Raw genomic sequence first — 26,459 nt, 5'->3', positions numbered from 1 at the left:
TCAAGCCCTGTGTGGGGCTCTGTGCTGGCAACTCAGAACCTGGATCCTGCTTTGGATTCTGTGTCTCCCTGTCTCTCTCTGCCACTCCCTGACTCATCCTCTGTCTCTTTCCATCTCTCAAAAATGAATAAACATTAAAAAAAAATTAAAAAAAGAAGAGAAGAAATTGAGAAAATAATAGAAGCAAAAGAAGAGAAGCAGGCAATGAAAATTACAAGTAACTGGTACACAGGGAATTTGGGGGGAATTGGAAATGTAGGTTGGGGTCCTATGATAGAGAGCTTAGAATCTTAATTGGGAGAATGGATATTTATTCTATAGTAACGGATTCCTTGGAGGTTTTAGATAGTTTAGATTTTATGAATCAGTTGACTTTTAGGAAGATTAATCTTGAATTGACTGGACTTGGACGAGCTGATCAACTATATGTAGAACAAGTGTTTTGGCATAGACCAATAGTCATGGGATAGATCATCAATAGGGTGGCAGGATGAGGAAAAGCTAGCAAAGACAATAATGAAGAAACAAGACAAGTCAGTACTGCAAAACCTAATGAAAAAGAGATCTCAAGGAGAAATGGGTGGCTACTAATAATATATTTTATGCATGTGTACCATATTTAATCCTGGACAGTCTTTGGGTAGTTTATAATTTGTCTGAGGTCTCAGAGTCAGTGGTAGGAGGCAAAGTCGACTGAAATCAGGTTTTCAGTTTTCTTTCCACTCCATTATTGCTGTGGCAAGAGAGGGCATTCAGTCTAAAGGCTGGGAGGCAACCATTCAATTTTTAAAATACGATGAACACAGGAGATCTCTCAAAAATGTTTTCAGAAAGTAGTAGAGTGAAAGAAAACATCTAGCAAAATGCTAAGAAGACAATAGGACAAATGGGAAATGAGACAGTAAGAGGAGTAGATATGTTAGAGGAGTTTGCAGAACAAGGGGAATAAGAAGATGGTAGCTGGAAATCATGTAAGGAATAAGCTTTTAGCCCGGGATTTTCACAATGAGGATTCTGTTGTAAAAAGTTACCAGACTTGCCAGGATCTAGCAATGGACCACACTCAACAGGGGTAAGGCAGTCACATGATATTACACTGAAGGCTCCTGAAAGGGGGTGGGAGAATAATTTATTATACCTCAAAATGTGTTTGGTATGGACTGACCCTGGATCAAATTTTATGTGATTTCTTCACTAATTCATCTTCGTCAACAGAATAGTTGTTTCTCCCAGTATTTAAGTATATACCTCTTAATTTAGTAGAAGGGAAAAAAATTAAATACTCAGAGCATCCCTCAACTTTTGAAACTGTTTCAAATGATAAATTGTATCCAATGTTTATATTGTTCCCAGCTCTATTTGAAAGTAGAATACCTCCTACTTGGAAATGTACCTTGAATATATATCGTGTAATATAAATAGTATTGGTGATTGAATGAATTTGCTATTATTTTATTATACCACTGCAGATGCTATTAGTTTTTCTAATCATTAAAAATAAAGTCACTGAAAAATACATTTAAGGTTAATTAATATTTCTGATGGAGTTTAATAGGAACACAATAGCAAATAATATATTTAATATCATTAATGCTATAAGTTTACTGTGGAGTCCTCTTCAAATATGAATATGAGATCTTCTTTATCATGTGTCACTGGAGTTAGCATGTGACATTCTGTGATTGTTATTGTTTCTTTAAATGACAATTTAATTATGCAATTACTCAGCTCCAGAAAGGAAAGACAGCCTCACCGATAGATGTAAAAGCAAATGACTCACAGACATGATCTCAACTATCAAATGTCATAATTATTTATTACATTCAAAACGATATCATCAAAACAAAGGGAGGGATTTGTACAGATTTTTCCAAAGCTTCTCTATATGCCCAACTTAATAGAAATCGATGCTAATTAACTGGTTTCTGATTAAATTGGATCCACAAAGTGAATCTCCTGTAACTTTAACACCAATGTCCTCATTTCTTTTTCACATGTTAATATCCAGAAACACAACCTGCTCCTTTACTCTGCCTGAAAACAAAACATGTGTAGTCATCCCTGGCAACTCTGCATTTCTTATGTATTTTTTACCCGTGGACATATATTTAGAAATAGCCTTCAAGTTATTTTCTGAAAGAGCCAGAAATCAAAATGACTAAACAACTTATCGATAATGGCTCTCTGTGGTCGTGTCAAGTAAATGGGTGATTTTATTTATTTATTTATATTTATTTATTTATTTGACAGAGAGAGAGAGAGAGCATAAGCAGGGGAGAGGGGCAGAAGGGGAGAGAGAGAGAGAGAGAGAGAGAGAGAGAGAGAGAGAGAGAGAGAGAGAGAGAGACTCTCAAGCAGGCTTCATGCTCAGCATGGAGCCTGATGCGGGGCTCTATCTATGGGATCATGACCTGAGCTGAAATCAAGAGTCAGATGTTCAACCTACAGAGCCACCCAGGCACCCTGTAAATGAGTTATTTCTTAAAGAAAAAACCTTGATATATGATTTTAAGTGAGGGAGACCATTCTGCAAATTTGGAAAATTTCTTTTCTACGGGGTCCTCTCAGCATAATGTGAATACAGATCACTGACAAACTGAGCGTCGATCTGCACATCCATCTATCCTTTGGTTAACACTAGCTGTTTCTTAGAATTAGCATATAGGTGCAATTATAATGTAAAAATGTCTATGTACAGTTATAATAAATTTATTTCATAATGTCTAATTGTACTTTTTTAAACTAAAGCTTGCCTCACACTTTTTTGCACTATGTTTTAATGGAATTTGATTGGTGTTTGAGGAAGATTCATGTTAAATGTCTTTTTCTGATGCCAATTATTGTCAGATAATGAAGCTATCTTGTACATGTTCAATGCAAAAGATCTCATTTTGAATAAATCTATTTTCATAGATTTGCTGTCTAAAAGCCATACAAAACTTCTTAAGATATGGACTTGAGTCTAACCAAAATATTTTAGTGGAGACTACTGATGAATAGAGCCAGAAGAATCTGAATTTTTAAAATTGTTTCTTACAATAGTCCAGCAGCTTCTATCTAAATATTTTCCTTTCAGGGCTATTTACTCACTTCTGCATTCTCTCTCTCAATCACTTTCTCTCAGTATATTTCTGCCACACTAACTAAAATAAAGTGGGAAATTCTGGACTATGTTTAAAATCTCTGTCTCTCTGATTATGCATAATATATCATAACTATATACTCTTGTTCAGCCCTTGAAGTTTTTAGGATTTCTGTGGGGAGGCTGTTAGACGTGGGAGTTTATTTCAGTCTGCAGGGCATTGTTTTGGGATTTGCCGACACTAACACTTTGTATTTCCTGTCCCCTTATGCAACATGCCTGACAAATTATAATTATCAGTGTTTTCTTTTACAGAAGGATAATTATTTGTTATTTTTACTTAAGCAATAAAAAAAACTGAACAGTGTTCTCCCCACAAACAAGACTCAAATGCACAGGGTTATTGGCCTGCCAGTCTACATAATATGGAAAAATCCCAATTGCTCTCCATAAAACAGACTGCCATTTTCAGTTACTCCAGCAAAAATGCCAATGATAATTTTATAGAAATCCTTCACAAAAATCTTCCAAGAGAAAGCAAGAGAGTCACATTAAGAAGATCTCCTTTATGTTTTAGTTCTAATTATATTTTAACTACTGATATTCATACCAGACAACAAATGTATCACTAAAATGATGTTGGTAAGATCCTTAAGACCAGGAGCAAAATCCTTTTTGCTACAATTTATGATTATGCAGAAAGGGCATTGAACTCCCTGTGTGACAGTCATTTTAGTTAATGCAAAGGCCAAACTACCAAATTAGCTCATCTGGATTAGGGCAGATTAAGATAGGGATTTGTACAGCATTCTTGTTTCAAGGGCACTGGTCGCAGACTTAATGAATACCTTGGTATCTACCGGGAATGCTAAATTGAAGCTATGATTAAACAAATGTAATCATTCTAAGAGTAAAAGTCTGTTCGTCTTTCTTGGTCCCTACCCTAATCTACGGCTTTCTTTTTGGTACCTCTCCTTAATGCTGGAGAGACGCAGTGAATCTCAGAGGTAGATTAATGCAAACTAGTGAATGCACACACTATGCAAAAACAAAATCCTCCAACAGACCACGGGACCTGCCACCACTCAGCAAGGCAGAACCCTTAGCTCACTGGAATGCGTAACATGTTCCCCCAAGGCAATTGCACATTCCTCTGTCCAGCAAAAGCAGGACATCTGTGGCTTTACCTTGGCATTATATAAACTTTTCCAAATCTGATTTTGCCACCTGAGCACACACATCCTGTAGATTGTTGGATCAACTTTGAAGCCAGTAACAGTGCTTGTGCTTGTCCCACTGATGAAAAGATCAGAACAGTACTGAAAAGAAGGGTCCTCCTATATAGCATGACATTTATTCAGAAAATTGAGATTCTGTCATAAATGGGCAAAACAATAGCTATCGTGTTATTTAGCCAAAAATGGAGGACACAAAGAAATGAGCAAAGGTTAAACATGGATGACAGAGTGTGAGTGACCCCTCTCCCCACTTAGCTATTAACATTGAGCAAAAGGAACTTCCCACCATCAAGCAGAAAAGCTTTGAAAACTTACCCTTAAATGTTTTCTCTGTGTCTACATATCAAAGGTCAACAGAACATCATTAGGGAAGGTATTGTTCATGTACTAGTAGGTTAAGCCCCACTTTCAAGTTTCTACATCAAATGAGACAATAACTATGAAGGCACACTGGAGATGATAAAGCTCTCTCTATTGATTATTTATTAGTATTATGGTCTTCCTAGGCATCAGTCATGGGCAACATCCTAGGTAGAAAAAAAATAATAATACCCATGCCATGTTATAGTTTCCACATTGTACTTTGACCTTAAATAGAGTAAAGGGTTTCTTTTTCCCAGACATTTCTTGGCCTCAGGTCTATTTGGACAGCCAATCCTATTCAACCAACTATCATGCCCACGCTGGAAGCCAGTTTGACTCCTACCTGGAGTTGAATCAAGGGTGGCTATGCGCAGCCCGTGATCCTCTTTCTTAAGGATATTTTATCTTTCTTTGATATTTAAGGTTAAACAGTTTCTGCTGTAAATGGGCTCAGTTCAAGCCCTTGATTTTTGAACTTAAGATGTCTCTGCCTGAGTCATTAGCCTCCCTCCTAGGGCTGTCAGAGAGTGTGGTCGCCAGAGTATCTCTTGCCAGTCTGATTCCTATTTCCAGAAAACAAGGCAAGTCATGAAGCCATTTTAAAATCTGGTAGAGAATTTCCAACGTGTAATAGTGATTTTCAGAAAAGTGGCACCAAGTCCCGTAGGAAGCACTTCACGTTTACAAAGATCCTGTTGGAGAATTAGTCCAGTTTTGGTGTGCTCAAAATCCACACTAAGGTTTTTACAAGAACCTGAGTCTTCTTTGTCTCTTTCAGTTATCAGGAGAGCTGCTTCCTATTCAATGAGCTGATTAAAAGAGATTCCCAGGGCAAATGTGCACTTTTATTGGGAGCGGGTATTAATTATCAATATGAGTAAAGATAGAGTTTCTGTATTCATCTTCCTATTTACACTAACTCTTCAAAGTGCTGGGATTCTGATCCAGTGAGCTAACTGAAAGCTCAATCCTGACAGCAAAGGGGATGCCATGATGGCTCTGCGTCTGGCTAAAGAAGAGCATGCAGAGAGCTCAGCCACACTTAGTTCATCACTGAACGGGTAACTGACTGCCTCTCTGTATCCTTTGCTAATTCTACCTAAATGTATTTGAGGGAAAAAAATATTCCTAATAGCTTTTACATTTGCTTTAAAAGTCAATTACATTTTTAACCCCAACGGTAAGTGAAATCTACCAACTTTTTTCTTTTTAACTGAGACTGTATTTGTTTCATGTTAAGGGAAAACAGAAGGCAAATAAATAGTTGAGCCTTGTTTGAGCTGAACTGAAGGTAAGGCATATTGGTCAATTTCCTTTTTTAACCAGATAAAATTCAAAAGATGAACAACTAGCTTAGAAAAACAACCACCACATTATATGCCTTTGAGTCAGATGTTGTATACATTCGTTTGGGAGATTTGTCACACCACATGTCTGTGAAGAAAGGAATTTATGAAGCTGAACCCTAAAGTTTAGGAGAATTAATGCACGTCACACAAGTAAACAACCTCCTTTCCCAAATGTTGTCAAGTAGTCAGTTTTACAATTTACTTTCAGTTTTGTAGATACAATGTGTACATCTTTATAGATTAAGATTTATTTTATAAAATATTAGTACTCCTTCAAAGAAGACTAAGATGCTGAATACCGTTTATTCTTTCTTATCTGTAGGTCCTCTATAGCAGAAAACTACATTGCCAGCCAAATGTAGTTTGACCTTCCTAGAATTGATTTGTAGTAGATGCAAGAATCATTATTGATGAAACCAGAATCAATCAGTGGTCTTCTCATTTACACACTTGGTAAGTCATTAGTGACACAAGGGGAGCAAACATTAAAGAAATAAAAACTCCCAGGAGCATTACCTTAATAGCATATTGACTTCCAAGCTCATTGCATTTCAGACATAATTCATGAGTTTTCTTTATAAATAAGGAACAGCTATTCACCTTTTTTAAAGCAATGTTTTAAATAGCAAAGATTATTAAATACCTTATGAAAATAAGTATTTTTCCCTCTAGATACAAAAAAATTCATTTTCCATAAAAGTAAAACATGGCTAAAGTTAAGCCTAAAGGAAGATTATTTTTTTCATGTAAGATGTAGAAATGAATGAGACACCTCGTCATGAAAATGCTCTGAAAATTAAACCCTACATTATGACTAAAGAGAAAAACAAGGATAAACTGAAAAAAAAAATTAATTGACTACCTATAACTTGTGCTTGTCACTAAATATAAATAAAAATAATTGAATACCAACTACTATGATTCACCACTGCTAAGTGCCCAATTGCAATAGAAATGTTAAGTAGAGCCTGTTTTACAATCTAATTTTTATTTGTAGATACAAAATGTAAGTCTTTAAAAATGAAGATTTATTAAGTACTTCACAATCTTGCTAAGCACTTCATAATCCATGTGATATTTGTTTATCACAATTTCGAAGGACTATTGACACTTACGGGTAAGAAACCTCTCCCTACAGAGTAACTGGCCAGAGCACACAGAGAAACCCAAAGCTACACTGATCTCCGCTATTAGCCTGTCAACAATATGCTTGCTCAGTCATAAAAACATGAGCAACGAATCTGTGCACGTAAAGAAAGTATAACCTTAGCCTACAGGAAAGGTTGTACGGTCACAATCCTGGCTCAACTGATTTGTTGAGTCCTGCAGAGAAGGAACAGCAGGGCATGCGAAATCAGATAGCTGAAAAGCACTAACACCTGGGGAGGGGAGCCTGCAAATTCCAGGCAGCTGCCTCCAAGATCATGGCCAGTGTCCTGGCTCCACGAGCCCTACAAGGAGGTATACCACTCTTTATTCTGCAACAGGGACTGACAGCTCCTGCAAAAGATAACATCTGTGAAGCAAGAGGCAGAGTGTGCAAAATAATTTCTCAATAGTGTACCTTTCTTGAAGTCAAGCAATAATGGAGGCTTGTGACGTTGGGGATCGGTAGGGATTGTGATGTCAGTTAAGGGGAAAATGTTTATCTGGAACATGTTCTGGTGGTGGACAATCCTGAAAGCCAGCTGTAGAGAAGACAGAGCCTAGAGAGCTGAGAGCAGCTGGTTGGTCTGGAGGCTGAAAATAATGAGGAAAGGCTTAGAAAAATCTGCATTGCAGATAAACCTCATGGGAGACAGCTGAACTCTTAACATCTCCCCAAGCCAGCTTCTCTCCAGAGAGCAGAGTGGCCTCAGGTGTTGTAATTTGGAATGTATATAATTTCCAGGCCTTTCTGGAGACCTTGGGTGATTTAACATAATTTTATCTTTTCCCTTGCTGCTTTTCACCTGTTTGTTGGTTGGTTGGTTGGTTGGCTGGTTGGTTTATGTAGTAGAGTAGGCAGAAGGGAGAAGTGGGCCACAATAAACAAAACTGTGAAGTACCCTCAACACTTCTTTTACAGGTCTTATCTTTTATTTAATGTTGGGCCTTGTCTTTATCAAGCTTCTACCCTTCAGCTTTAAAACAACATAAAGGAAGAAACAAGCATCTACCTTGTCTGTTAAGAGGAGGGTGGAGAAATAAAAACTTAGTCATAATAATCACTAACAATTACAGGGCTTCCACTATGTGAATTACCTTCGTTAACTCCTGCAATATCGTAATAAGGTTGTTTTTGTCACTCCTGTTTTATACATCTGAGGTTTGATAAATTCCCAATTTCTCATAGCTGATGAGGGGCACAACCTGGATTTGAAGCCAAGGGTATCTAATTTCAAAGTCTGTACTTATTTCACTACATTATAACCCAGCATTTGTTAAATGCCTTTAATTTGCCAGACATTCTGCTTGCAAGGCAGTTAATAGCCATAGCCTCTAGAAATTCCTGTTCTGTTGGGATGAAGGCACTGTTAAAGGGCTTTTTACACTGAGGCTGTTAATGTTTTTTAAAAAAACTTTTCTAAAAGACTTCATTTTTCTAGAATGTATTTCCCCCAAAATTTAGAATTCTGTAAACAAATACCTGTAATTAAAGTCTAGCATATGATCACAAGAAAAGTAAATATTGGTAGAAAGGGGGAGGATGATGACATGGACCACAGAGGACTTTTCTTTTAAGTTTATTTATTTAGAGAGAGCAAGAGCACTGAGGGGGCAGGGCAGAGAGAGAGAAAGAGAGAGAAAGAATCCCAAGTAGGCTCTGAGCTGTCAGCATGGAGCCCGACGTGGGGCTCGAGCCCACAAACCACGAGAGCATGACCTGAGCCAAAATCAAGAGTCATACACTTAACTGACTGAGCCACTCAAGCGCTCTGAGCACAGAGTAGTTTTAAGGCAGTGACAGTATGATAGTATAATCATAGATATATGTCATTATACTTTTGTCAAACACCAAGAATGAAACCTAAGGTAAGCTATGGACTCTGGGTGAATTATGATCTGCCAATGTTCATCGTCGGTGGACAATGTATCATTCTGGTGAGGGATGTTGATAACAGGGGTGGATGGCCATGTGTGGGGGAAGTGGGTTTCTGGGAAACCTCTGTACTTTCAATTTTATTGTAAATTTAAAACGTTTCTAAAATATAAAGTCATAGCAAAGGGGTGGAAATAAAGTAAATATCTAATTAGAAGGAGAGAGCACATAAATGGTTTTAATGATCCAGAAGATGGATGGGATTTTGATAAGTGGAATTTTGGATGAGATATTAGGTATACTTTTCAAGGAAAGTGAAGAGAATAAAGGATCATTCTGTCAGTCAGCATTGTTGTTTGAACACCTACTCTGTATCAGTCCTCTCAGCAGATTCTGGGATTCTGGTTAGGAATGAGACATACAGTCATGGAGGTTCCAGTCTTGTGGGGAGGACATACATTCAACGGATGAATACAAGCGAAAGAAAAGCAGAGTGCCATGGAGAATGTAATGAGCAGACCTGTTAGGCCAGAGGATGCAAGAAGGCTTACCTGGGAAATCCCAGACCTAACCAGTGAACAGGACTTATCTAAGTAGAGGGGTAGACGAAGTGAGAGTAAAGCAGGAGAGGAGGAGCCATAGAAAGAGTGTTCCAGGCAAAGAGAATAGAAATATATGCAATAGCCCCAACGAAATAAACCCAGGATGCTCCTGAAGAGTCAGACAGAAGCCAGATCATGGACAGGCTTGTAGCACAGTTTATAGATTCCTGACTTTATGATGAATACTTATGGCTTTAAACACAGGAATATCATGATTAGATTGCATTTTTAAAGGACGGCACCAATTACTATATGTATAATGGCTTATTGGAGGAAGAGTTGATGCAGGCAGCTATCGCCGTTGTCAAGATCAGGGGTAATGGGAAACTAATGTAGTCCTTGGGGATATGGATGAAATGGATAGATTTGGAAAATGTTTACGAAGTAGAATTGGCAGGACTTGGTAACAGATTGGACCAGTATGTTTTAGGTGACATTGTTTTTTTTTTTTAAGCAAGCTCTACATCTAAAGTGGGGCTTGAGCTTATGAACCCAAAATCAAGAGAGGCATGCCTTACAAGTCAGCTAGGCATCCCTTTAACTAACAATTTTAATATAAATGTTTTTATATAAATAACAATGGCACTTGATAAAATGACATTTCAGAGCCTTTGAAAGTAACTTTAAGTTGTAAAATTTTCATACAAATGATGGTAAGTCATGGAGGAAGTCCAAATAACAGTGGCTTAAACAGAATAAAAATTCGTTACAAAGTTATCTCGTATTCAAAATGTTTACAGAAATTCTAGGCATCACCTCTGAATTCCTACCATAAGAATGGAAGAAAGAGTGATGAAGAGCACACTCCTTCCTTTTAATGTAAGTTTCACACACAATTGGAATTCATATCTTATTGGCTGGAACTGAGTCATATGGTTACACCTGTTGTCAGGGAGGCTGGAATTCTGGATCTTATTCTGACTGTCCATGTGACCACGAACCCTCCAAATAGCAGGGGTCCTATTATTACTGAGGAAGGAAGAGATAATCAATATTGGGGGCAAAAGTAATCTGTACCACATTAACTACGGGCTAAGGCCTTAGAGATGGAGTAGGAACAAATAACACTTACAAATGGTATCCACCCTTTACAACAACAGAAAATTAAAACACATCAGAATGAACTCATTTTGAATTAGTATTCCACATTTTGTCTACGTCGCTACATACATTTTTTTAACCTCAATTATAATCTAGATAGACTGGGTAAGTTAAACAGAGCTTCCCCATCAATAAATATGGCTTTATACTGCTACAAAACAGCCTCAGCTATGCCAATATTTGAGCATAGTTGTTTATGGTTTCATTTCCTTTACTTTTAATAGTGGTCATAAAAAGTCAAACAAATGCATTTTATTCACATTCCTTTGGATGAGGCCTTGAATTTAAATTATGTCACTGGATCCATTAACATTTAACTATGGCTGGTCACTTATCCTCTACAGACATTCAGCTTCAGAATGTAATAACTACATGCAGAAAATGAGAATAAATAGCTGTCAGATAGTGAATCATATACGCATCACTCAGCGTACATTCACATTGATTTATTTTGTTTTGTCTGTTTGATGTGTTCTCATTTTGTTTCTAAGAATAAAAGCTATCAATAAGATGCTGGATTTAATAATTTAAGGAAAAAACTCCTTTCATCAATTTTCCACAAATGGTTCTCAGTAGGTAGAAGTCAAAGGCTGCTGGGACTCTTAACTTTCTTTCTACATTTAATTTTCTGTTAACATTTCCGCAACTTTTATGAGTAAGCCACTTTACTGTTATTCTCATTTTCTTCATTTTCCTTTTACTGGTGCTTCATGTCTCAACTTGACTGACAGAGCAGAAACCCTCAATTAACTGAACCCATATTAAGTCAGTAATATTTTTGTGGCAGCTAATTAACAGCACTAAATTATACTCATTATTATCATAAATATTCACATTCTTAATTTTGCCAATCAAAAGGGATCACACAACATTAAGTCATATGTTCTTTGCCAAACCAAAAACTCAAATTTGTTTTAAATGACCTATAGTATATCAACCACATTCTTGGTCTGCTTTTATCTTTGCTTTTCCCTCAGGTGTAAAATATATCAATAAACAACTGCTTATTTAATTATTTCTATTGATGCATAACTTCTGGTTCTTCTGCACTGCATAGTTCTAGTGTCAAACTGGCATCGCCTTGCAATTCCTATTGCATAGGGATAGGGTTTTCTTGTAACAATGGCCATTCAAGTTTGCATTATTTGTTACTCAGGACCTATGACAAAATCTTTTATGTAAAGACAGCTTATATTTGTATTCTACATTATAGTTTTCAACATGCATTCATATGTTCCATTTCAACCCAGAAAATAAGATGTTATCTTTATTTTACAGAAAGAAAAAGGCCCAAGAAAGGGAAATATTTTTTTCCAACTGGCTAGTAAACAGCAAAGATAGAACACTGGAATAATAAGTGCAAAAGAGTACAAACTTAGACTGGTGCTATGAAAGTACATGGTAAAGAAGATTAAACATGATTGGTAATGGAGGAGTTATCACACCCTTCTCCTTTCTCTAGTTGTTATTAAAATAATAAAAAGGTTGAAAATAATGTAGCCCTAGCAAAACCGTTCTGAAGATACCCTAGAATGAAGACAAAGAAAGAAAGAGAAAAATTGCTGCCAGGAGCCCCTGCGTTAACAGAAGAACCTGGAGAAACCCCAAGCTTAGAGTCTTCAAATACAGGGTCCTAGGAAGCTGTGAGACTAAAATCATGGCTGTTCATTAAGAAACGTATTCAGAACAATAGGGACCCTTTCTATTTATTCTTCTTCCCCTTGCTATTACATTTTTAGCTGATAGGAGAAGCTTTTGCCCCAAATGGTGAAAGCAAGAACTAGCCTTTAATAAAAGCAAGTGATCAGTTTTAGAACCAGGTCTAATACAGATAAATCTATGCAGAACTGGAACAATTGTAGGGATTGTAACCTGCTAATGTGCTGGTTACATTTCTGTGCTTCTCCTGGGATACCTGCTTCCTGACAAACTCTGCCCATTTACCCAGCATTTGCAATCAGCTTTCATGGTGAGCGGACATACATATCTGCACAACTGCAGAGGAAACTTACAGCAGCTACCTATCATCTTCAGCCTAGTTCTTCATACATAAAAACAAACAAACAAAAGTCCTCCAAATCAAGACCTTTGAGAATCACCAGCAGCATGAACAAGAAAAGTATTTTTAGAAATGACTCCTGAGGAAATAGAGATGATTCAGGAAACAAAAGAACTTACAATTGTCTTTCTCAGAGAGATTTGAAAGAATATTGCACATTTTAAAAATGAACTTCCTTCCAAAAATGAATTTTAGAAAAGTATCAAATAGAGGATAAGAAAAAGGTTTCTGGAAATTAATATGTGATTTCCCAAATAAGTAGTTCATGAATTAATTAAAAATAGAATTGGCAGGGCTAAAAGGCAAATAATAATTCAGCTGATAAGAAAAAAAAGTCTTGAATATAGAAAAAGGGATTTTAAAAATATGTAAAGAAAAAAGGCAATTAAGACAGAGTAAGTCCAACATTTGTCAATAGGAATCTCCTAAATATAGGACAGAGGCAGCGATAGCAAAAAAAAAGGAAGCCAGAGGAAAGTTTCTCTGAGTTAAAAAGATCTAATTTAAATAGGTCATTTCCAAAAGACCTCTGGCAGCATGGGCAAATTGTCTCTGGTTAAGAATCATTGGTACAGAGTAAAACACTTGGCTATGAGAACAGACAGACCTGGGTTTCCTTCGAGCTCCACTAACCATTAGCAATTTATCTTTGGTGAATATACTTCATTAAACCTCTTCTGTGAATTGGGGATTTAAAAATCCTATCTGCAGGGTTCTTCTTTTTCTTCTTCCTCCTCTTCTCTTCCTCCCTCTTCCCCTTTTTGTCTTCTGAACTGTACATACTTAGCACATAATATAGATCAAATAAATAAGGACTATTAATATTTTGATTATCATTGTAGTAATGATGATGAGGAAGAGGAAGAGAAAAATGTGTGGAGTGCAGGGTATGTGCCAAGGGTAGTGAGGGATAAGGAGAGGTCAATGTAGGCTTTGGATGCTTTGGTGAGGGGCGTGGGTTATGCTTCCGATCAGCCCTCTCCAATGAAAGTTATCTCATTAGGGAAGTGTACTATAGAAGATAATGTTCTATAAAAATAATGTGGCTATGGAGCACTTGAAATGTGGTTAGTATGACTAAGGAAGTGAAATTTTAATTATTTTCATTTTAATTAATTTAGATTTAAATAGTTGCAAGTAGCTAGCTGCTACCATACTTATTGGCTAGCACAACTCAAGAAAACAAACAAGAGCCAAAGAAAAGTTTGTGTTAACAGTTTGTTTAGGCGATTAATGGGGTGATGGTGTTCGGGGCAGGAAGACAAGATAAAAGCATTTCAGCAACCCTGGCAGCTATGAGAACCAGGATGAAGATGGTGGAAAGGAGAATCTGGGGGAGAGCTAGGTCTCCACAATGACAATGTCCTCAGTGGACCCATACCTGTTGCTGTCTGCCTCAACACACCTAACCGCATCCCTAGCCCTACTCAATGACCTCTGAGGCTATAATTTTCTTTATATATGCTACCCTCCTCTTTCTACATCTGAGATCAGAATTGGGATCCGCAGCTTCCAGCTTCTTCTTTCTAAGCTCTCATAATTGTCCTAAAAATAGGCAAATCAAAATGCCTGCTTTTACAAATCTTTCTCCATAGATCTGATTTTCTGAGGCTTTAATCATTTTCTTTGTGATCCGGGATTCTTGCTGAGTTACTTACCACTTGCTTAAAATTCTGTGAAACTTGAAACTAAACAATGGATTCTTATTAATCCATCCCTCTGGCAAATGCTTTTTAAATCATTAAGATTACATTTTCTATGATATATTTAGTCTGATCTCTTTTTCATACTGAAAAGTATAAAGCCATTTCAGTAATAACTGCTATTTTTACTAGTATTTACTGAGCTCCATGCCATATTAATCCAGTACTCTAAAGGGCAGGAGTCTTTTGGGAAAGCAGAGCAATAATGCAGGCCAGGGCTACCTTGGAAATGTGTTCTTTATTTTAGCAGTCAAGTCAGTGCATTATTAAAATATTCCATATTTGGGATATACACTCATTTATCTGCTTTGGCTACATCTTAGTAGAAAGTAAAAGCTTTAGAGTTAGAGCAAGGTTATGGGCCAAAGATCTACTGTTTTCTAGTGGAGGGACTTGGGTAGGTCATTTGCACTCTCCAAACTTCAGATATCCTATCTGTAAAAAATATAACAAGATCTGCCATTCCCATTCCAGCAACTGTTGTGAGCTTTGGGAGGTCACATGCTTTCAAGCACTTAAAAAGTGGTACAGAAATAAGTTCTTTCTCAAAGTCTAAATGCTACTTCCTCACTGGTTGTATTATTTCAATAATTTTATAAACCAAAGTCTATGTCTTGGACCTTTTTGTGAGCATATCATAAGAAACAACTAAAAATGCGTGTACACATTAAACTATATATTACATTTATTATTGCCCTTTGACCTATTGGACTATCCACCCATCTTATAGAGGTAAAGTCTGACCAGTTATGTGACTTACTCAGGACTATGAGTTCATATATCATTTTAAAATCTTTTCATTGTTACATGTCATATTTCCTCAACTACCAACATCTTAAAAGTCAATCATTTTAGGGATTTCTGTCCCCACTATTTAAAGCAGGCTAGTTATTCTTTTTTAAGATTCTAGAATATCACAAATTTACCTGCAGCTATGCTCAAAGTCATGCTAATTAGCTGCTCTTAGGCACTGAGAGAATCCTTAATGCATACATGTATCTTATTCTGTATATATAACCATGAAATCTTACCATGAGAAAATCCTACAGTAAGCAAGAAAATACTTTTAAGGAAAAGAAAGTAGCAACATTATTCACACTGGAAATAAAACATAAGATCTTCCTGAAAAGAAACATCATCTCTTAAGTTCCTATTCATTGTAAAGAAATGTATTTTGGTTGTAAGTGTTAAATAGAGTAGCTTTAACAATTACCAGATGTGGACCAATATACATCTGGTGCTTTAAATAGTCATAATCCAAAGTCATTAACACCAGAAGAGAATCTGAAGAAAGGTTAATTCAAACCATCTGTGGCAGACCCAAATGGAATCCACAAAAAAAGAGGATTGATTCAATTTTTTTTTTTGAGAGAGAGAAAAGAAGAATTTGTCAGGAAGACCAGAGATTATCCTGTGCTACTCTGAGACTCTTAACTGTTGAATAAATTACAAAAAGGCAGAGGCATGGTATTCAAATTCTGGGTATTTTACCAATTCCAGTTTGTCTGTGCAAAGACCAGTGATGTCCACTATAGAAAGACTAGTTACACACACACACACGCACGCACGCACGCACACATGCACGCACATACACTCATGCCCAACACTCATTTTCATAGCTTCATCTTGACTTATGCATCAAGGACGTTTCTGAGCAGACAACATAATGAATGCAAAAATGCCCATGACATGGCTTTGCTCCTTAGATACCTCTCCTAAGTGTTTTCCTTGAAGAGATATTATCAATTTAAGTTGACTTCTCTTCATATGAAAACTAGCATTTCACTGGAATTTTTAATTCAAAGTTTCTAATGGCACTGCTCACATCTACTTGCTTGTTTAAGTAAACACCAAATGTCAAAATTACAGTGACAAAGACCACAGATCTGGTCACAGTATGGCCTAGAGACAGGAGCAACCATTTAAACGAAGGATAAGTGCTAATAAGTGTGAGGACATCACAAATGTTTAATATGCACTTAAGGTGTTTCTATGTGATTTCTTGTTTTCTTAGATATTTTATTGCTGCAAAGGGTAGTGTGGAAGGAACCAAACAGGCAAATGTTTACAAGCTCCTGAAGCTATAGAGGAGGACTAAGAGACTCATGGTGGAGGCAGAAAAATAACATCCCTCAAGAGTCTGTCAAGGCTTCTTGTGAACACTTAGCCTCTTTGAACACTCTAATCATCTGCAAAAAAACACATCCTTTCTCCAGAGGAATGCAGGTTGCTGCCACCAACCAAAACATTCCACCAAAGATAAATGATTCTGTTGCAAAAATTCATTCCTTAAATCAGAGACTATTCTCAATACCCTGTAGTTCCCTGTGGCTTTAAGTAGCGTCCCCCAAGGTTTGTATTGGGATGTGGCTGGCAAGAAGATGAGATGTGGACATCCAGGAGCTTTGCCACTAAGCACAGAGGGGCATGAGGTATGTCAAGTGCTAGGGGACCAGAGAATTTATCAGGCTGGTGCTGTGGTGAACATCCCGGCAGAGAGGAGGTGAGAAGTTCAAAGAAATCATGAAGCAGGGAAACAGAACTGGAGTTAAGAAACTGGCACTGTTATATGGAAACACATCCTTGAACCTGAGCCATAAGAATTCATTATATGGCACAAGAAACACTGAGCATAGGGCAGAAAGATTGAAATGCCAGTAGCTCATTGTGGTTTGTTTAATGGATCTTTCATAAAACAACTGGCTGGAATTGAAAGAGTCCGAAACCAAGAGAGACAATTCTCTCTTACCATCAAAGAGGTGGGGAAGTATGCAGTGCTGCCACACTAAAAGAAGGGCTCACATTTGACTTGTTCATAACAACTGCTCCAGTTATTTCTAACTTTTCTTGCCTGGACATTCACTTCCTAACCTCTTGCCAATCAACGCACGGTACACAGTCCAGCAGCATCAACATTACCCAGGAGCTTGTTAAAACGTAAGCTCTCAGGTCCCTCCTCAGACCTAATGATTCCAAATCTGCATTTTAGTGGGATTCATCTCTGCTTTAAAGTTTGAGGAGCTGATCTCCCTGGGTCTACTCTTACCACCTTATCATCCATTCTCTGCATAACTAACTGCATGAATAATCTTTTAATTTTACTTGTACATCCACTGATTATTTCCCCCCTCTAGAAATCAAGTTCCATTAGGGCAGGAAAAGGGCATGGTACTGGTGTTCAACAAATATTCAATGAATGATTAAAAGTGGATTTTCCTCTAGTCTGAGGTGAATTCTAGGGGATATGTAGGGCCCCCAATGTCTTTTCTTTACCACTAGAAAAGTCCCACTCTCTTTTCTCTTGCTTTTATTAGGGAAGATGAATTTTGTTTACCAAGCCTAAATCCTTGTCTGTGCTTTTTATCTCCTTTATCTCAGGACCTTTTCTATAACTTTGTCCTTCTTCTGCTTACACATACACCCTCCCTCTCTCTATGTGCCCTCTCTTTGGCTTAGAACTTCTCAGGTTACTAAGAGTAAAGTCACACTGCAGTCACTGTCCTCCTTGCCTTATATATTTTCTCTTCTCTTGCCTTTGAGTTCTGGACCTCTTGAACATGTTTTCTTATTACTTTCATGTCCTTATGTACTCATTCACTCCTCAAGAACAATTTGACTGGTCTGGAGTCATACCCAGATTCACAACTAGTCCTGACACTTGTGCAACTGTCACAGTCTCTGCTCCTCCATTTACGTGGACAGAACAGAATCTAAAGTCACTGTGATGATTAAAGTGCCTGTCACAGAGGCTGGCACATGGCAGGCGCTAATGTCATCCTAGATTCCCGTTGTTGGAACAAAAGTGAGGCTAATTTTGAGCCATCAAATAATATTTGGCCAGAAGTTTCACAACACAAAATACATTGATGCTTTTGTTATAGAAACATCCCTTGGAAATAATTTGAAATACCATGTGAGAGTAAAATACAATTCCATTGCAGCATCAGGATGGTAGTGAAAGGTTGGGAAACACAGGGGAATAAACACATCCAATGTCTTCATGATAGAATATTACAAAGGTGGCAAAATATTGTAAGAGATGCTAAGTACTCTGAGCAAAAAAAAAAAAAAAAAAAAGGCAGAATTCAAGTTGTATTGTTCTGATCCCAGTTACATAAATTTAAACACAATAGATGAAAGGAAGAAAGTTAAACAGAATATTAACCACAGGCTCTGGATAGTGTAATTATGGATGGCTATTACTTCCTTCCTTTACACTCTTCCAAATTTTACAAGTTTTATAAAACGTGGGTTTATTGTTTTTATAACAGAAAGCATTACTGAAATAAATAATATATGCAACAGACTTTTACCTGTTGTCATTCTTCAACTTTTTGGCATAATTTGAATGTTAGCCTTGTTTTCTATTACTTCACCTGTCCTTTTTTTTTTTTTTTTTTTTTTTTAAATATTTCTTCCTTTAACTTTGTCAATTCCTGTTAGTCTACCACCTAAATGTTGGTGCTATCAAGAATGTTCTCTCGGGTCCTCTTCTCTCCTCTCCTGATAATGTCACCCATGTCCTGTCTCCCCACTTTCTGTTCTCAGTGTTGGCCTTACGTGATCTGCAAACTACCAGATCAGTCTACCTGCATATCCAGCCCGTCGTGGCCTAACCCTGCTCCTTCTCTTTTTATCCCCTCTCTCATTCAGTCAATATTTATTGCCTGTACACTACATACTACACAGTCTGCTAGAGACTAGGATGCAACAGAAATGAAAGAGAGCCTCTTGTTTCAAGCAGCTTTTCATGACTTTTTTCCCTTCCTTTTTCCAGTTACCAAATTCCAACATTAGAGGCAGCACTGGGTCCTTCTGCTTTTCATTCTTCTTACTAATCAAGCAGTTGCTATATTCTGCTTATGAGTTTGAGCTCAGAAACATCTTTCATTTTCATGACCTCTTTTTTATGCCCACTGTGTTGACAGTCGCCCTCTTTGAGCCTTTATTATTTCCTGGATTACCGTATTATAGCTTCCAAAGTGATGCCTCCTTCAACATACTTTCACTCACAACTCCATCTCACACAGAGCTATAAAATAAGTCACCTGAAACACAGTTTAGGTCATAGTGGTCTGCTATTCAAAATACACCCAACAGCTTCTCATCAAATACTGAACGGTTTCCTCAAGTTGGCATTTAGGGTCCCCTTTACAATGTATTGGGTTGACCTGAATGGATTTTTATTTTGTAGTTCAAAAGGAGGTAGAATCGTAGCCATTTCAGATGGCACAACTGAACACTATTTCCATCCACACCTCCTAAGAATCCCCTTCCTCTACCCTACACTCCAGAATATAAATGAGATCAGTCTATACTCCCCACTTGTTCACTTTCTTTGGTTTCTGTGCTAAGTGTTGTTTGTTCTTCCTGGAGCTCCTCCATGCATTCTCTCTCCCTGGAATACTTCTTTTGCTACCACTGAGCCTTGAGGCTACTTCTTTGTTTTATTCTGCTGCACCCCACTGGGCTCCAAAAGTGTTCTATTCTATATATGCTTTTCAAGTAGAGCATCTTAATATGCGTTTGTAATTGTTAGTGTCCTCAGCTATTTTTCTGGCTAAGTTGTATTTAAGGTTGAAGGTAGTGTCTGCACACTGCATACTGTTGCCAGGTTGTTTGTTTGTTTGTTTGTTTGTTTATTTATTTGGTCATTTGAAACTTCTGCCATATTTCAATTAAAAAAAGCTTTACAAAGTATTGCATCAAGTTATGCTATTTAACACTTGGATATCTGGCTCATTTAGTTATGTAGACTATAATTCAGTAATACGTCTTCATCGTAATGACACAGGAATCCTTTATGGATTAATTTATTTTAAGACTTCCTAATTTCTCTCTGACATTCCTCCTTAAAGAATAAAGTTCTTCAGTTTAAATAAAAATATATATATATTAAAAATATAAAATATATCAGAATTTGATTATGTTACATATTTGAAGATCTATTTAGTCCCACCTTATGCATATGAAAACAAGAATCTACAGGCATACTGTTTGAACCTTATTTCAGTATATGTCATGTGCATAAATAAAATATTAAAGCAAATGGCTATGAGCCAGAAAATCTACTAGGAAAAAAAGGTAGTATATTGTGGTTACTATGAAGGACTTTGGGCCAGACTTGTATTGGTTGCCCAGCTGGAATCTCTGTTCATCCATCCATAAAATGGAGACCATACCCACCTCCCAGGATTGTGGAGAGAGTTAAAACAAGATAACCTACATTAGAGGCTAAGGGTAATTATCTAGCACATAGTTAATAACAAAAAACCATAGCTTTATTAATAAAAATAAATGACAAGAAAAATAGCATTCTCTAAAACTATCATGACTCTAGAAGTTTCTCTATACATTAGGAAATGATGTCATACTAGTCCATGATGAGCAACAAAGCGTTTAAGAAGACTATGACATCATTTCTAGGATAACAGAGGGAAAGAAAGAGACAGAAAGAGACAGAAAGAGAAGACCTCCTCCCCACTGCTGCAGCAAAATCTTGGCTGAAGACATGAAGAGCAATAAACAACGTCAAGCTTGGGAGTAGTATTTAGGAAGCATCCTTAAAGCAAAACTCATGCTGCAGTTTGGCACCCTTCCCTTGCTGATGAAAGTGAAAAGGGACATTTTAAAAATTCTTTCCATTTTAACCTAAAACTGGAAAAATTCTTTTCTATATAACTTGGAGAAATTTCCACACATGGTTCGCCTGATTTTCTACCTGATATTAATTATCTAATTAATTATTTTTATTAATTAGAGACAATATAATGAATATTTTGGGTAGATGAAAAAAAAAGAAGTACCAAATGTCTGTTTTACAGTGTGTAATCTCATGAAAAACAAGAACAGAAAAGTAACAGAGGAAAAATGCTGATGAAACATTTACTCATCAAATAAGTAAATATTTGTTGAACTCCTACTACGCTCCAGGCACTATTTTATGTGCTGTAGATATCAGTGAAAAAAATCAGTGAAATAATTAACCAATGTCAAGACAAGCTTGATTAGCAAAACCGTGATACAGATCCCTGACTCTCTTCGAGTCCAAAAGTCAAATTTAGTTCTGATCTGACGCCATAACAGTCTATTTCAATAAACCCTAGTTGATGACACAAAGTCTGTCAACACACCCCTAGGTATATTTTAAAATGGTCCTAGAAAATGTAGGTACTAAGAGGCTTTAGGTGAGGTAATATGCCACTTTTCCAACACCCAGTTAAATCACAACAGAGCAGATTCGTTCTTTTTAACAATATATTGAATACATTTTTTAGTGGTTAAATAGCAACATCATCCTTTTCCAACTCATGTAAATACCCCAATGTTCAAAATTAATATAATGAGTTGCTAAATGATCCTGCAGATTAGGAAACAGATTCTCACATAAAATATATACTATATGGATTTTGTGAGATGGGAAAATACCAAATAGATTTTTTTTGCACCGAAAATGAAATGTATTCACTACTCTGAGTGAAACCTAAAACGAAAGAATAGTCCCAAGGGTTTTACAATATCCAGGAGGAATAGTTTAGTCCTGTCTGGGGATTCCATACCTGACTCCACTAATTTCTAAGGAAAAAAATGCAATATATTTCCTGTATCTCTGAGACTCGTCTATTAGATTTTTGTTCAATATCTGAAATAATGCAGTTTCCTTTTTTTAGAACACACTGATTTATTGTAATGAATTCATTCTCTTGTGCAAAAATATTATGTGATATCGCCTACACTCTGGAAGGGTGGTTACAGTGGCATCTGCCCCTTCCTTCTCTCCCACAATAACTACCCACATTACCAAGGCTCTTAGTAAGTGCTTGTGGAATGAATAAATTAAGGGCCTCATAATACACACTGCAGAGAAAATTAAACGAGGACAATGCATTCATCTCCTTCAACTGGTACAAATATTCACACTCACAGATGTACACTCACATACTTCTGGCATTTCAGGATCTGTCGTTGAACATTAGCTATTTCCCAAGTACATTAAAAAAAAAAAAAACTTCACTGCATAAAAGATTTCAGACCGATAATCTTGAGAGGAAATACTATGTGAATGCCAAAGAAAGATTTAAGAGATGTTATTGATCTTCTCAGCAAGGCAGAAAATGTCTTCCATTTTTGGAAGGCAAATTTCAAATATAGCTTTTCTTGACATGAGTGTATGTTGAAGTCAGAGGTAATCTTAAGGAATTAAACAAAGGTAATACCTGTAATTGCCATCTCCAATCAATACACATCGTGATGCTGAATTTGAAAATTAATATCTTTCATGTAAGGCATAAGGCCCAGGATCAATGGATTCAACTTGATTTCATGGCAAGATGAAGGATTACTTTCTTATGCCAATAAAGCATATGTAAAATCAGTTCTTTTAATAACCGACAACCTCAGCCTTTAAACATGGTGCTGAAGACTGAAGCATCAGTGAAGAAGTTACAATATTTTATTCGCAAAACCTAACAATACTGAGTCATTCCTAAGCTCTTGTCTCTAGCGCTCATTCTACCTGGGAATTTACCAGCGTTTCATTTACCAGTTTAAAAATATCACTTATTAGCAGGATTCCCTCAGATAAAAATCATTACTTTAGTATAGTTCTGTTAAATTCAAATGACTGAATTTTCATTAAGATAGAGAATTTTGGACATTTTTTTTTAGCTGCTATCATAATAAAAATCCAAAAATAAGCCAGACATATTGATATTTGTTAACAACTTGCAACACAGGCAAAAGATATAATTCTTTAAACGTCTTATAATCAAAAAAGCCTTGGATAATGGCATTCTCTGCCTGGGGAATCATACATGCTACAGACAATGATCAACGTAGGCTTAAGGATAAAAGATCAACCATAGACAGATTAATTTAAATAAAAACATTCCAAATCTTTCCCGATTTTCCCTCATTTAAACACCCAAACAAAACATGTGGTACCTTTTAATTTTCTGAATGAGTAGTTCCCAATCAATGTTTCTTCGGTTAGAGACAACAAGCTGAAGAATCTACTGAAACAAAACACAAGAAAAAAAATACATATACAGATTTGTTAACTAAATATTGAAAATTGTAACTCACCAGTAAGCAAATGTATTCTTTATAATCCAGATAATAAATCTATGTCTTGAGATCTGTAGTACAAAAAATGCAGTACTTGAATTTTTAGGAAGCTCAGTAATGAATTTTAAAGCATTTTACTTTGAGATCCCATCAAGCAGATCCTTTGAAAAATGGATTAAAAATAGAACAAAATAAAATTAAAAAAAACCCCAAAAAACCAAAAAACCCAAACCATTACCAGTGAATATGCAGCGATACCACCCAAGTCTAGCCTTTGAGGTTTGCTGCAGAATCCTTCTCCCGGAGCATTATCTCTACGGGCTGGCTCTAGCTCTCTAGCTCCAGACAGACGCAGTCTGCAAGCCACCAGCTCCTGTCTGTGTGTGTCGGGGAAAGGGAAGCTGCAAATTAGAAAAAGTCCCCGCAGTGGCGAAAAGGAAAATAAGGCGAGTGGGAGAGGGAGAGAGAGCTCACTAGCCTCAGAATTTTCGAGAATGATGACAAGCCACCCAGCTCCGCCATCATTCACTGACAATAAGATGCAGCTCTGGCTTATGATTTAGCGGTTTACCATAGGGGCTTCTGGTATCAAATGCCTGACAGGCATTTTAATTGCCTCCATCCAAGTGTGTCCCCAGGAGTCGAGTCTATAAGCCTATGAATGTCATCGTCTGGTCTCCTTTGTGTTAATGCCAGACACACACACACACACACACACACACACACACACACACACTGCTTAAATAGAGAGGCAGTTTCCCGGCATATAGGATTACAAATAAATCTGGCTACACAAACTGGACATGACTAAATGGTAGTTTATGGGAATTTTTATCATCTGCATTAATGACATCAGAGGTTGTTTGATGTTTTGTCATTGGCTGTTAATTGCAATATTTTAAAAACTCAGTATCACATATTGCTTACTTATATTCCAAAATAAATAACTGTGCCCAATAGAAAAATGCATATATGTATTTGTATTTTCAGAGGGGAAATTCAATCCCCTTTTAACTGTGATAATTACATACTTGGCAATTTTTCCTTACGAGAGAGAATACTGCAAAAAAACAAAGAGGACTGGAAAACCAGGGTTGATGTGTGATTTCTGTGGGCAATCTATTTTATTCCGTTTACATACAGAAGCAAAAGGAAGTGGCAAGGAGCTTGAGAACTGGGACTTTACTGTCCCCAAGGGCCAAGGCAGGGAACTGAATCTCTGGCATAATCAGTATCCCCTTTATGTTAGCAACTGAAATGAACAGTTGACTATCCCTGTTTTACGGTGCCCTTTATGTAGGGAGGTTGCATGTGGAATAATTCCCTGAATTTATTGCCTGGACAAAAGAGCTGGGGAAAATGTTAATAAATAAATTAATTTTTATAGCACTGTTAGCTTCCTGCATCAGTGAATAGAACAAAATTCGATGTATACCAAAAGGGCTGGCTCTGAAGGAGGTTGCCAGGAGGGAGCATCACCATGGTTACCGGAAACAGAAAGTACTGAGAAAAATAAGGTGATGATAGAGAAAAGAGGAGACTCCAGTGGAGGAAATTTAGAGACCAAGGGATATGCTTCATTCTTTGCCTTCTGGAAAGAACTGTCTCTATCAGTTTTACATTCTATTTTGAACACATTAAGATGAATTTACATCCTCCATTAGCCACCTTTCTTCTCCACTTTTCGATCACTAGCTAATTTTGCTTTCATAAATATTCAAATTACGGTTCTTTTGTACAACATGGTTCCTACTTCTCCTTGCTTCTGTCCATATTCTGGATTCACAGACACCACTCAACCTAGTCCACACCCTTTGTCTCATAGGTGAGGAAGCAGAAGCCCAGGGAATCTGACCAAGGTCACAAAGCAGGCTGGAGATCCAGCAGAAATACCATCCCAGTTTCCTATCTCAGGTGGCCTGCTTTAATTCTTTCAGCAAGTGATTTTCATGCCCTGCTCTGTCCCGTTCTGTTTGCAAGCAAAAGCGATTCCAGAAACATCCTTTGTCTTTGATTTTGTAAGCTTTCCTTTACTTGCTAAAGCAGTGATCTTCCTCTTTAAAATATGTTCCAATAATTCTGAGACGAGTCTTGCTTAATAGCTGTGCTGTACTGTATTGGGGGTCTGAAGAATCTGGGGTAATTATGTCACTGCTTTTCTTTCATTTCCAGCCCGACAACCAGATGAATCCAGCATGATTACCCTTTTGTGAACCTATCTTGTTGAGCCTGAACTTAATCATCATATACTAGGCACTCTATCATCCCCGGCAGGCATTGTTCTTTCTGCAAGCATGAAATCGGGCAAACTCAGCTGTTTTCCCAAGGTTCCCCTACTTTGTGTAGTTTCATGAAGTTACCCAAAATAATGAAACTGGAAAACTGGGAGCCCAAGTTAAAAAAAAAAAAAAAAAAAAAAAAAAAATTAAGAGATCTTTCACTCAAAAACCACCACTGGGGGGCGCAATATTTGTTAAAATCTTTCTGAGTCAGCAAAAATTGTGATTAGGATTTTGACCTTGCTGTTTTACTGTGTTTATTTCCTTCATAAAATGTTCTTTCAATATTCAGTTCTTATAACTCATTGCTTTTAGGTTAACTCATCCATAGGTAGGATCAGTTTGATTTTTCTGATGTCTGAAATACAGTTGCTGTCATTACTATTGTCCTCTGCCCCCAGTATGTCAACCACAAAATAAAGAAATAACATTAAAAAATATGATTACCCTAGTAAAATTACGAGAGAGTTCAGATTTCAGTTAACCTTACATAGTGGTTAGACATCTTCTCCTCCAAAAAGTGTTTCTTAAATATGATCTTTCTGTTAATTGTCTATTTTTCTCTAGTGATTTGGACACTGAAGTTATTTTTTTA

At 36.9% G+C, this 26,459-nt stretch overlaps 1 protein-coding gene across 14 annotated transcripts in view; it reads right to left on the bottom strand.

Annotated features, from left to right (window-relative positions):
* Positions 1-26,459, bottom strand: part of MAP2 (microtubule associated protein 2) — a 279,845-nt gene that overhangs the window by 113,837 nt on the left and 139,549 nt on the right. For 13 of the 14 annotated variants that reach the window (XR_006220913.1, XM_042995220.1, XM_042995225.1 and 10 more), the window contains exon 3: positions 23,463-23,530. The gene's annotated coding sequence lies outside the window, so the exon portion shown is untranslated. Of the gene's footprint in view, positions 1-23,462; positions 23,534-26,459 lie in introns of all 14 variants that reach the window. The other variant, XM_042995221.1, reaches the window with a different exon arrangement.

The sequence above is a fragment of the Panthera tigris genome, chromosome C1 (genome assembly GCF_018350195.1).
Source record: "Panthera tigris isolate Pti1 chromosome C1, P.tigris_Pti1_mat1.1, whole genome shotgun sequence".
NCBI lineage: Eukaryota > Metazoa > Chordata > Mammalia > Carnivora > Felidae > Panthera > Panthera tigris.
This window is presented reverse-complemented; position numbering and strand designations above follow the sequence as displayed.